Source organism: Cetorhinus maximus, chromosome 5 (genome assembly GCF_964194155.1).
Source record: "Cetorhinus maximus chromosome 5, sCetMax3.hap1.1, whole genome shotgun sequence".
Lineage (NCBI taxonomy): Eukaryota > Metazoa > Chordata > Chondrichthyes > Lamniformes > Cetorhinidae > Cetorhinus > Cetorhinus maximus.
In genome coordinates this window covers 44,193,366-44,205,403 of record NC_135883.1, presented here as the reverse complement: position 1 = coordinate 44,205,403, position 12,038 = coordinate 44,193,366, and the positions used below count along the sequence as shown (strand labels likewise).

General features: G+C 44.4%; 1 protein-coding gene across 1 annotated transcript in view; it reads left to right on the top strand.

Annotated features, from left to right (window-relative positions):
* LOC144681104 (protein eyes shut homolog) overlaps positions 1-12,038 on the top strand; it is a 440,210-nt gene that overhangs the window by 306,927 nt on the left and 121,245 nt on the right. The gene's annotated exons all lie outside the window — the stretch shown is intronic.

Below are 12,038 nucleotides of genomic sequence, written 5' to 3'. Positions count from 1 at the left end.
TAAGTTGAACCAGTTTATGTTTTATCTAAAGTATTGATACTGTAGCTAAAATGGTCTTTCAGATGAGATGTTAAACCTGCCTTCTCAGATGGACATCCCATGACAATATTTTGAAAATGAGCGAAGTAGTTCTCCCTGGAGTTCTAATCAATATTCATCCCTTAATCAACACCACTAAAACAGTAACTCCCCTGCTCTTCTTTGAAATAGTGCCATGGGATCTTTTACGTCCACCCAAGCAAGCAGATGAGGCCTCGCTTTAACATCAAATCCGAAAGACAGCACCTCCAATGGCATAGCACACCCTCAGTATTGCATTGGAGTGTCAACTTTGATTTTTGTACTCAAACCCCATCTTGGTGATGGCGTTACCATGGGTGGTGTGAACAAGCACCAGAAGTATGCAGATTATCATGTCAGTCACGTCTAACACTGAGTAGACACCAGTACTGCCATTTTGGACCTCAGCGCTAAAGTTTATGCCCTTTCTTAAATGCACGCAGCTGGACATGCATAGGGCAGCACAAAGGAGGCTGCAGCATGGCTGATGGAAGGCTGATGACTTTCACTGGGGGAGACTGCAGATGGCTTTGCCCTCTGGCCTCACCCTCAAGCAGCTCTGGATCTTGAAGGCCCAGCTTTTCATTGTGCTATCTTGGTCTGGGTGGCCGCGGCCTGGGCTAGCTGAGAGGCACCAACAAGGGCACTGGCGGAGTGTCAGTGGTGGGAACATGCATGCTGTCATCCTGAGAGAAAACAACAAGCTTGTGGTCCACAGAGTGACTGCCATTCCCCCAGGGTGGCAGCTCAGCAATCTGAGTAATCTGCCAGAGGACAGCTTATTGACAGCTGCTGGCCTGCATGTCCTTTGAGCACAGAGATCTGCAACAAGCTGTAATTTAAAGACCTCAGTCTCAACTCCCACTTCAGCACTGAGGTATTGGAAAGCTTCTGCCTATGCTGCAGTGGAAGCTGGGCCATCAGTCACCAGATGCTGCATCCACAAGTACTGTGATGGAAGTCCACACTGGGAAGGATGGACTTCAAACTCTGCGCAAAGCTCTGTATACGATGGATGCCAGAGTCCTTCATGTTCCTTGATAGTGACAGCAGACTTTCTGGTAAGCCAGCCAATACACCAAGCATGTCAGTGTGCATACTCATGAGGCTTTCTCTGCACGCTGCCCCATCAATGTCCTCAGCTGAGTCCTCTGTGACAGAATCCATTTAAAACCTGACTCTCTGGGTAGCTAGCACCCACACTAGCCTTCTCCTCCGCCCTGCCTTGTGCCATGTTATCCACCAGATATACTACCCTCTAAAGTATGTGGGGTGCCAATATCTGAGAATGGTGGTCTTTCTTCATCATCAGTCGCTTCTCCCTCTGGGACCTCAGCCTTCAATGCTATTGCCTGGCCAGATGGCAGTTCCTGGGTGTCTGAAAGGATAAAGGCATAAGAGCAGGGTTGAGGTGAGTTAAGTAGGGGGAAAATCATGGTTACAACATCTGCACCTTGTAAATCAGAAGAGATCATGGGTGAGGGGGCTGTGGAATGTGAGAAAGTGTATTAGGCAGGAAAATATCCTTCTCCCCTGTGGTTTCAGCGATCCATGCTGCTAGTTCCTCGGTGCTGGCATTCTAATGAAGGCATTAGAGACTCTGCAGGAAGGATTCATGAGAATGGTTGTAGGGATGAAGAACTTCAGTTACATAGATAGAGTGGAGAAGTTGGGACTATTCTCCTTGAAGAAGAAAAGGTTGAGGAGAGATTTGACAGAGGTGTTCAAAATCATGAGGGGCTGGACAGAGTAGATAGGGAGAAACTGTTCCCATTGGTGGAAGGATCGAGAGCCAGAGGGACATAGCGTTAAGATGATTGACAAAAGAAGTAATGGCGACATGTGGAAAAAAATTGTCCACGCACTGAATGTTTAAGGCCTCAAATGCACTGCCTGAGAGCGTGGTGGTGGCAGGTTCAGTCGAGGGATTCAGAAGGGAATTATAGCATTATCTGAAAAGGAAAAATGTGCAGGGCTACAGGGAAAATGTAGGGGAGTGGCACTCCCCTAGTAGGTGCAGGGATGTAGGTGCATTCCTCCCTCTGAGGGCCAGCACAGACATGGTGAGTCAAATGGCCTCCTTTATGTTGTAGCCATTCTGTGATTCTCAGTCTTGAATATCTTCAGTGACTCAGCCTCCACACCTCTCTGGGATAGAGAATTCCAAATGTTCATGACCCTCTGAGAAAAGAAATTTCTCCTCATCTCTGTTTTAAAATGGGCGATCCCTTCTTCTGAAACTGTGACCTCTGGTTCTAGTTTCCTCCACAAGGGGAAACATCTATGTCTACCCAGTCGAGCCCACTCAGAATCTTATATGTTTTGATAAGATCACACCTCATTCTTATAAACTCCAATAGGTACAATAGGTCCAATAACTCCAAAAGGCCCAACCTTTCCTCATAAGACAACCTCTTCATCCCAGGAATCAACCGAGTGAACCTTTTCCAAACTGCCTCCAATGCAAGAATACTCCTCCTTAAGTTTGTCTTATGTTGTTCCATGCTCCACCTGAGCCTCCCATTTACTTCATCTCATCCTGTCAATGCACCCCTCTATTCCTTTCTCCATCATGTTCTTATCTAGCCTCCCTTTAAATGCATTGGAGTGTTTGCTTCAACCATTCTATTTGCTAGCAAGTTCCACATTCTCACCACTCTCAGGGTAAAGAAGTTTCTTCAGAAATCAGTATTGGATTTATTAGTGACTATTTTATATTTTTGGACCCTAGAAATGGAAACAACTTCCTTATATCTACCGGATCAAAACTCTTAATAATTTTCAAGACCTCTAGTAGGTCATATCCTCTCTTTTCGAGAGAAAAGAACTTCAGCCTGCTCAGTCTTTCCTGATAATTATAACCTCTCAGTTCTGGTATCATCCTCGTAAATCTCTTTCACACTTTCTTCATAGCTTCTATACCCTATTTGTAATATGGGGCAGAATATTGCCATCGGCGCGCAGGGGCGGGCCCAATATGCTGACGCGTAAAATGGCGCACGTCCTGACATCATCGCGTGTCATTTCGATATTGCCTTCAGTGGGTGTGCACCGGAAGTGCACCTGTCCAGCCCACCCGTCATAGGTTTTACCTCTGGATACCAGTACTATGCACAATACTCTATTAAGTAGCTCTTGTGTATAGTTGAAATATTCAGATGCATTCATTATTTAAAAAAATGTGCTTTATCTAAAAAAGACTTCACATAATGATGAAGTAAATTTTAAAAGTATGACTATTGTCATGTATACTGCTTAGGATGGGAAGCATTGGGGACACTACAATTGGCTTTATTGACTGGGCTCAAGAATGATACAAATCAGTCAGGATCCCTGTTCCTGGTTAATATTCAGTGTTTTTGTCTGGTGAGAACATGGTCAAGTTTAGGCAAAACTGTTACCAACCAACACCTCAGCCCCACAGTTGAGTAACCTGGTAGCATTCACTATCCGAGCTGAACTATGAATTTTGGCAAAAGTTCTGAAGACGGACTCAAAACATTAACTCAGTTTCTCTCTCCACAGATACTGTCAGACCTGCTGAGTTTTTCCAGCATTTTCTGCTTTTATTATGAATTTTAGCATTTGGGTGTGGTATTAAAGGGTGAGGAGGTCTTGTGAACTGCAGTGGAGCAGTAGGGCCGGAAGCTCTAGGTTCCAGTCCCACTCCAGGACTTGATGGCCAAGGAAGGTGCAGTCAGAACGTGACCACAGAGATTGATTATCAGCCTCTGAATCCTTCCAGTATGTTTGATGGCAGGTGGTAAGAATGGGAGAGTTTCCTGGTCAGCCATGCTGCAGAAGGCAATAGCAAACCACTGCATTGTCAAACATAATCATGGACCAATCCAATGGAAGCCAATGGTCACCAATTCCTTTTTAGGGGAGGGTACCTGAGGAGGAGGAATTGAGGGTGACTAAGTCCCAATAAACTATATTTTCATGTGAGCCACTGCCTTCAACAAATAAAAATAAGGAAACACTTGTATTTCTATCACATCTTTCACAATCTCAGGACATCCCAAAGCACATCACAGCCAGTGAGATACTGAGTCACTGGTGTCATTATAGTAGATGCATCAACCAATTTGCACACAGCAAGCTTCCACATAAACGATTGGTAAGTCTGTTTTTAGTGGTGTTGGTTGAGGGATAAATATCATCCAGGACACTGGGGACTAATCTTGCTGATCTCCTTTCAATAGCACCTCAGGATCTTTAACATCCGCCTGAGAGGGTAGGCAGGGCTTTAGTTTAACATCTCAGCTGAAAGACACCACGCCTGATAGTGGAGCAGTCTATTAGTACAGCACTGGGAGTATCAGACTGGATGTTGTGTGCAAGGCTCTGTAGTGGGAGCTGAAACCACAACTTTCAGACTCAAAGTAAGGATCGTTACCACTGAGCCACAGCTGACACCTATCTGACAGATAAGCAATAAAATGAAAAAGATGGCAAGATAAATCTATTTCTGGCCCAACACCTCTAATCTGTCCTTCAACCTACCCTCAATAGGCTGGGTCAGAAGTTTTCTGTGCTGCTGCTACCCTCGTATGTGTGTGTGTGTCGATTACTCCAATGCTTTTCCTGTTGGCCTCCTATCCTGGACCCTCCACAAACTTCAGTTCACATGCAAAAATCTCCTGTTCAAATCCTAACCCGTATCAGGTTCCAGTTGCCCATTGCTTCTGCTGTTGCTGACCTACATATGGCCCAATGCCTCAAATTTAAAATTCTTGGCCATGACCTTGCCCTTCCGAGCCTCCCCAACCTCTTCCAGCCCTAAATCCTTGAAACCCCTTCTGCCTTTAACTTTAGTCTCTTGCACCTAATCCCTATGCCCATCTTTGGTGGCCAGACCTTAGACTGATTAGGTCATACACTCTGCAAATTCCTTTCCTAATTCACCCACCTCTCCAAATTAACACCTTTTGCTCAGTGACCTTCCTGAAAAGCACATCTGTTTGTCTGAGATGATGGTTCCCCTTTTGATGTTCATTCCTTCTTTGCTCCAGCTTCCACTTGCCTTACACTTTTGTGATAGATTATAGGATATAGACTTATAATCTACAGTGTATTAGTACACAAAGGAACACTACCATTGCTGTGGCCCACACAGCTCTGATTCTACCATTACCTTTTAATGACTCCAAAAAGCCACAGGAAGACCATTTGGGCTCTTTCTGAGCATCAGAAAATTGGAGACATCGCATTACAAAATGTATTTCCCCAAGCAGCAATTTATTATCCATAACACACACGGGTATGATTTGGAATTTTAAACCATAATTGGTAGCTCATGCAGTTGTAGCACTGCTGCGAAAATCGGACTCTTGGTAATATGGGTCATAAAGGATGCCATTATGACAGTCATGAAAATAGTTTCATGCTCGTACATCAGAAAGAAAATTGTAAGGTTCACGGGAAGATATAACTAATAAGATCTGATATATATCAACGGTTCACTGATAAATATACTATCTACATATACAGAATTTAATGATGCTATTGTGTTGGATTTATATTACATAGGGCAGAATTTTTAGCTCGGTGTGCGGGCGCGGGCCTGACTCGCTCGAGTGTAAAATAGCACGTGATGATGTCAGATGAGCGTCCCGACATCGTCTGGAGCTCACGCGATATTTCGGTCAGCGGGCACATGCAAAAGTCGGATGTACACCCACCGACAATTAAGAGGACAAATAAGCCTATTAAAGTTCCAATTGTCCCCGATTTTTCGTGGTCAGATCAACCTTATGGTTGACGGACGGGCGAATCTGCCAGGCGGACTTTGCATTTTTGATGAAACCTCAACCAAGGGCGGGATGAGACTTCCGTTATTAAATTTTTTAAAAGTAAAAATGTTTGGACAGAATTTTCATCATCTATATGTTCAGGTGACTGATTCTGATGTGTGGACATTTTTTTCTGGTTTTTAAAATCTTTATTGATTGCTTTTAAATTCTTCGGCTCCCTGAGGCAGCTCTCTGCCTTCAGGGAGCTATCATTCCGTACTCCCAAGCTTGTGTCAGCACCTGCCCTCCTCCTGACCCCACCCTGGCAACGCTGAGCATTTCATCGCGTGTTTGACGCTGGCTGGCCGTCAACTGGCCAGCCAGTGTGAAATCACCGTCAGGGGCCAATCACGGGAGGCGGTCCATTCCCCAGCTGCTTCCGGGCCCGCCGATCACACGAACCCGCCAAACTAAAAATCCTGCCCATAATGTCTTTCCCTGGAAACAATCCCTTATTTCCTGTGATACTTGAAATTGTGCAGTTGACCTGTTTGTATGGCAGGGTCAAAATCCAAGTCCCAGAATCCACAGCTTTTCGGTAGAGAGAGTTCCAGAGTTCTCTATCCTTTGTGTGAAAATGTCCTTCGGCTCCTAAATATCCTCCCTTTAACTAAGAACTTGTTCTTAATTCCCCCAGCAGCATAAATAGTTTTTTTCATATTGATGTTTCAAATCCTTTTAACATTTTAAACACCAGGGCAGATTCCATATCATCAGTAAAACAGAAAAGCTAAAAAGTTGCTTCTGCACTATTGTACATCCATTGCTGTTTAAGCAGTCAAGATTTGTAGCTTAATTTCTGGCTGGCAGAGGTTAAAAAATGCTTATGTTTTGGGACTGTGTCTTTAATTTAAAGTAAAATGAGGTGGGGGGGGATGGTCATGTCAGCAGTTTTGAAGTCTGTTGCAGCCTGTGTGCTTTCAGTGGAGGCTGTGAGTCTCCCAGAAAAGTGTTGAGAATGTTGTGTTGCAAACAGCTGTGTTTTATACTGTCCATTTAATTCCACAATAAAATAGAGATGGCATCTAAAGAATAGCTAATCAGCATCCCTAAATGGATACAAGGCCCATGTGATTCACATTGTCACAGTGATGGGCTTTGCGATGGGAAGTGCACAGAGGAAGCCATTGTGACATCGGGTTTAAGATTTTCTTAAAATGTCATTGAATATATAGACACAGTTAGTCTGCCAGGGCCTGGGAGAGAGAGAACAGCCTGAGACGATAAGTCTCTGCGGTTCACTGTGCAGGAATGCAGGTGGAATCTCAAGCTTAGATTGAGAAGAACAAATTCATGAGGAGTTGAAAGGAACCTGGAAGATTCACCTGGCTTGCTCTAGGGGGAGGACCTCCTCTAATACTCTCACCGTGAAGCACAGTTCTGGGGTTAGAAGTTAAGATTGTAATACAATACATTCTTCCTGAGGTGCAGTCCCCAGAATTAAATACATTGCTCCAGATAGGGTTGAACTAGAGCTTTAAACAATTGTAGCATGGTTTCCACCAATTTATATCCAAGCCTCCTTGAGACAAGAGTCAACATTCCATTAGTCAATTAAATTATTTTTTGTACCTGATGGCTTAACCTATCCTGCAGTCAGAAACAAGCAGCATCTGACACCTTCAGGAGCAACATGAACATTATTGTTTTTTTTTTGCTGAATGTGTTAACAGTGATCTCGCTGAGCTAGTTAAAATATTAAAAGGATTCAGTTGGGTCAATACAGAGAAACAATTCCCTTCTGCATGGAGGGTCAGGTAAGCAGGGACATAATCGTAAAATTGGATCTTGGTTATTTAGGAGGGAATAACTTTCCCACATAAAGATGAAATCTGGAATTCTCTCCCCTCAAAATGTTGTGGATTCCAGGACAATTGGTTCTTTTAAGATTGAGATTGATAGGTTGTTGCTATGGGAAGGAATCAGGGATATGGAGCTAAGGGTTAAAAGGAGTTGAGGTATAGATCATCCATGTTCCATTGGAATGGTGGAGCAGGTTTGAGGGCCTGAAGGGTCTCCTCCTGTTCCTATGTGAGGAAAATTCACCACTTCAGGTGGCTGCCACTGCCATCAGTGGCAAATCAGCGCAACCCATGGCCTGAACTTTACCTTTGGCAGGCGCCCCTCATCGGCAGGCCTGGAAACGGACCACCGATTGCTGTCGGCCCCTGACTGCGATTTCACACTGTCTGGCCAATTAACGGCCAGCCAGCGTGAAACGTGCGCTGAAAAGCTTGGCGCTACCAGGGTAGGGGCAGGGAGAGAGCAGGTGATGACGTTTCCGTGGGCGCGGGTGAGCGCTGCGAGAAAGCTCCCTGAAGGCAGACAACTGCCTCAGGGAACTGGAGACCTGAAAAAACTAAAATAAAGGTTTTAAAAACTGAAAATAAGTGTCCATGCATCATAGTCAATGAACTGAATATATAGCTGATAAAAATGCTGTCCACAGAAACTTATTTTTATTTTATTTCATCACGGAAATTTCATCCCATTCGTGGATGAAGTTTAACTAAAAATGCAAAAGCCACCTGGCTGATTCACCCATCCGCCAACCAGAAGGTTGGATGGGCAACAAAAAATTGGAGTCAATTGTGCCATTTCGTTAGTCAATTAAATTATTTTTTGTACCTGATGGCTTAACCTATCCTGCAGTCAGAAACAAGTAGCATCTGACACATTCAGGAGCAACATGAACATTATTGGTTTTTTTTGCTGAATGTGTTAACAGTGATCTCGCTGAGTTAGTTAGTGGGCATGTGCCCGACCCGATTAGGCGTAAAATTGTGTGAGAAGATGTCGGGCTTGTGCCCCAATGTCATCGCGCACTCGTGCCATATTTCGCCCTTCTGATTTTTGCATGTGCCTGCTGGGCGAAATATGGCACGAGTGCGCGATGACATTGGGGCGCAAGCCCGACATCTTCTCACACAATTTTACACCTGATCAGGTCGGGCACATGCCCACCCATGGGACATAAAATTCTGCCCACATCTTAGTGCATCTAACTGTGCCAAACCACCACTTCAAGAGAGCTAAACAAATGCTTAACTGCAAGAATTCCTTGTACATAGTAGGAGGATGACCTGCGTGAATAGGTGGGAAGGAAAGTATGCAAAGCTAGTAATCCGCAGGGATCTAAGAAAGCAAGAAGGTGTTCTCAGACATCTCATTAAGAGATTGTAGTGATTTTCAAAGTGGGACAATAAAGGCTGTACGAAAGAGAACAGGCAGGATATGTGGGTATTCTCTTGAGAGATGTAACCAATATTCACCAAATGAGCAATTTTCTAAGGCACTGTGGAAGTGACATTTGTAGATTAATGAGGTGTGAGATCTCTATTTAGAGTAGTATTCTACTTGTTTACCGTTTAACAAAATGCCACAACAATGTTGTGATCCCCATTTTTCTCTAATGTTTTGCCTGTTCACTACTGGGATCACCCAGGGAGAAAAGAAAACAAAGGAAGTCCATTTGCAAAATATCCCTTTCACAATCTAAGCTTGCAGTGCAAAGACAAGTCAGTCAGCACATAAAAGGAGGATTCAGTTTTATTTCCATTTGTTAGCACTGTGGGATGGAGATGGGATATTTCCCTCTTAATGTTCAGGGGTGCAAATGATTGTTTCAATGGAGCTAAAAACAAAAAACTACTGCGGATGCTGGAAATCCAAAACAAAAACAGAATTACCTGGAAAAACTCAGCAGGTCTGGCAGCATCGGTGGAGAAGATGGGAAATCGGGCACAAACAATGTTTGTACCATTTTTGCTCCATTAATGAATGACAGAACATCAAAAAAACGCAGTAGGGTTTCTAATCATCACCTGATTTTCCCCTGAGCACCATCCCCTGTAAACCCAAGTGCTGTATAATGCACCTTAAGGCAACGGTAATGTGACTGGACGAGTAATCTAGAGGCCCAAGCTAATTTTCTGGGGGCATGGGTTCAAGTCCTATGGCAGTAATGGATGCAAATTCAATTCAATTAATAAACCTGGGCCAGAATTTTTACCTCATCGGGCGGGTGTGAGCCCGACCCAAACAAGCGTAAAATGATTCATGATTGCGTTGGGCGAGCGTCCTGATGTCATCGCGCACTCGTGCGATATTTCAGGCGGCAGGCGCATGCGAGAGTCAGCAATTAACAGGCCTATTAAGGCCTGTCAACAATTAACAGGCCTATTAAGGCCATTAAAGTATCAATTAAATGTAATTTTTCGCTACCTGTCCAACCTTACGGTTGGGGGACATGCGAAAAGGCCAAGCGGCCTTTGCATCTTTTAGAAAATCTCATCCGCGGGCGGGATGAGGTTTCCAACAGCAATTAAAAATAAAATAAAAAGTTTAACTTTTCATTCATAACATGTCCCTGCTGATGTGACAGAGTCACATGAAGGGACATGTTTTTTAACATTTTTAAATTTTTGTTTTTTTTCATATCTTCATCGCCCTGAGGCAGCTCTGTGCCTCAGGGAGCTTTTCCAGTACGCACACCTGCGCACATGCGCAAAGTTCCCCGTTCACCTTCCTTCCCCACACATAGGGCAGAATTTTACGACAGCGGGATTTTACATTCCCACTGTCGTCAATGGCATTTATAACGGCCCACCTCATTTTTCAGCCCCATCGAAACAGGGACATAAAATTTTGCCCATAGGCAGCGCTGAGCACTGCAGCACGCGTTTCACGCTGGGCGGGTCATAATTGGCCCACCAGCGTGAAATCATGGTCGCAGCCCGATGACGGGCGGCGGTCAGCTTCCCTCCCCCTGCACCTCACTTCTGCCGTGCCTGTCTGACGAGGGCAAAATTCTGCCCCTGGAATATAAAGTTAGTCTCAGTAATGGTGACCATAAAACTATCCTTGACTGTTGTAAAAACCCATCTGGTTCACTAACGTCCTTCGGGAAGGGAACCTGCCATCCTTACCTGGTCTGGCCTACATGTGACACCAGACCCACAGTGGTTGACTCTTAACTTCCCTCCGAAATGGACCAGCAAGCCACTCAGTTCAAGGGCAATCAGGGATGGGCAACAGATGCTGGCCTTGCTAGTGACACCCACATCCCATGAAAGGATTAAAAAAAATCCCTGATCTCTTTTGGAAGGAAAGAGGAGTGGGCACATAAAATTAGCAGCATGCCATGGGCTATTATTTTTAAGGTAGTTGTTTTAAGAGTTTCAGCTTGATCACCTTCTGTTGGGTGGTGACTTAGATTAATGACTTATACAGCCTAGAAGGAGGCCATTCAGCCCATCATGCCTGCACTGGCTCTTTGAAAGTGCAATTGAGTTCTTCTCACTACTATCCCTGTACATGTTTCCTTTCCAAACATATGATACCAGAGCTGCAAGGTCAAACCTAACAGGAATTGATAAACGACATGAGTGTCTTTTCTCCTGAAAAACGAATGCCAAGAGGTGACATAATAGTTATGTTTAAAATTATGAGTGATTTTTGGTGCAGAATTACAGAGAGCATGTTTCCACTTATGGGGAAGAGCAAAACTAGAGGCCATCAATATAAGATATTCACCAAGAAATCCAATGTTCAGAGGGAATCTGTGGTGCCTACTCTGCCACAGTGAGCAGTTGAGGCAAATGGCATGGATGCCTTTAAGGGGTACATGAGGGCGAAAGGAATAAAGAGTTATGCTGATAGATTTAGAGGAGGAAGGATTTAGAGGAGGCTCGGGTGAAGCATGGACTGGTTGGGCTGAAAATGGCCTGTTTCTATGCTGTATGTCCCACGTAATCCTATATATAAATTAAAATCCCTTGCAAAAGTTTGGAACCTTGTTGCATTTTCTCTCCATTTATATGGCATTTTATCCCAATTTCTAAAATTTCCTGGGGCAGAATTTTGCCATAATCGGGCGGGCTCAGAAGGGGCGAGCGGGAGCAGTCGGGGAGCTAACCGCAAGATTGGACGGACAGTGAAAAGTTACATTTAATTGATACTTTAATGGCCTTAATAGGCCTGTTAATTGTCTGCGTGCGTGCTGCTGACTCCCGCATGTGCCTGCCAACCGAAATGTTGCGCGAGTGCGCGATGACTTCGGGATGCTTACCCAATGTAATCATACATCATTTTACGCTTGTTTGGGTCGGGCGCACACCCGTCCAGTGAGGTAAAAATTCTGGCCTTGATGTTACAAACTGTAGCCTAAATGTTACCACATGA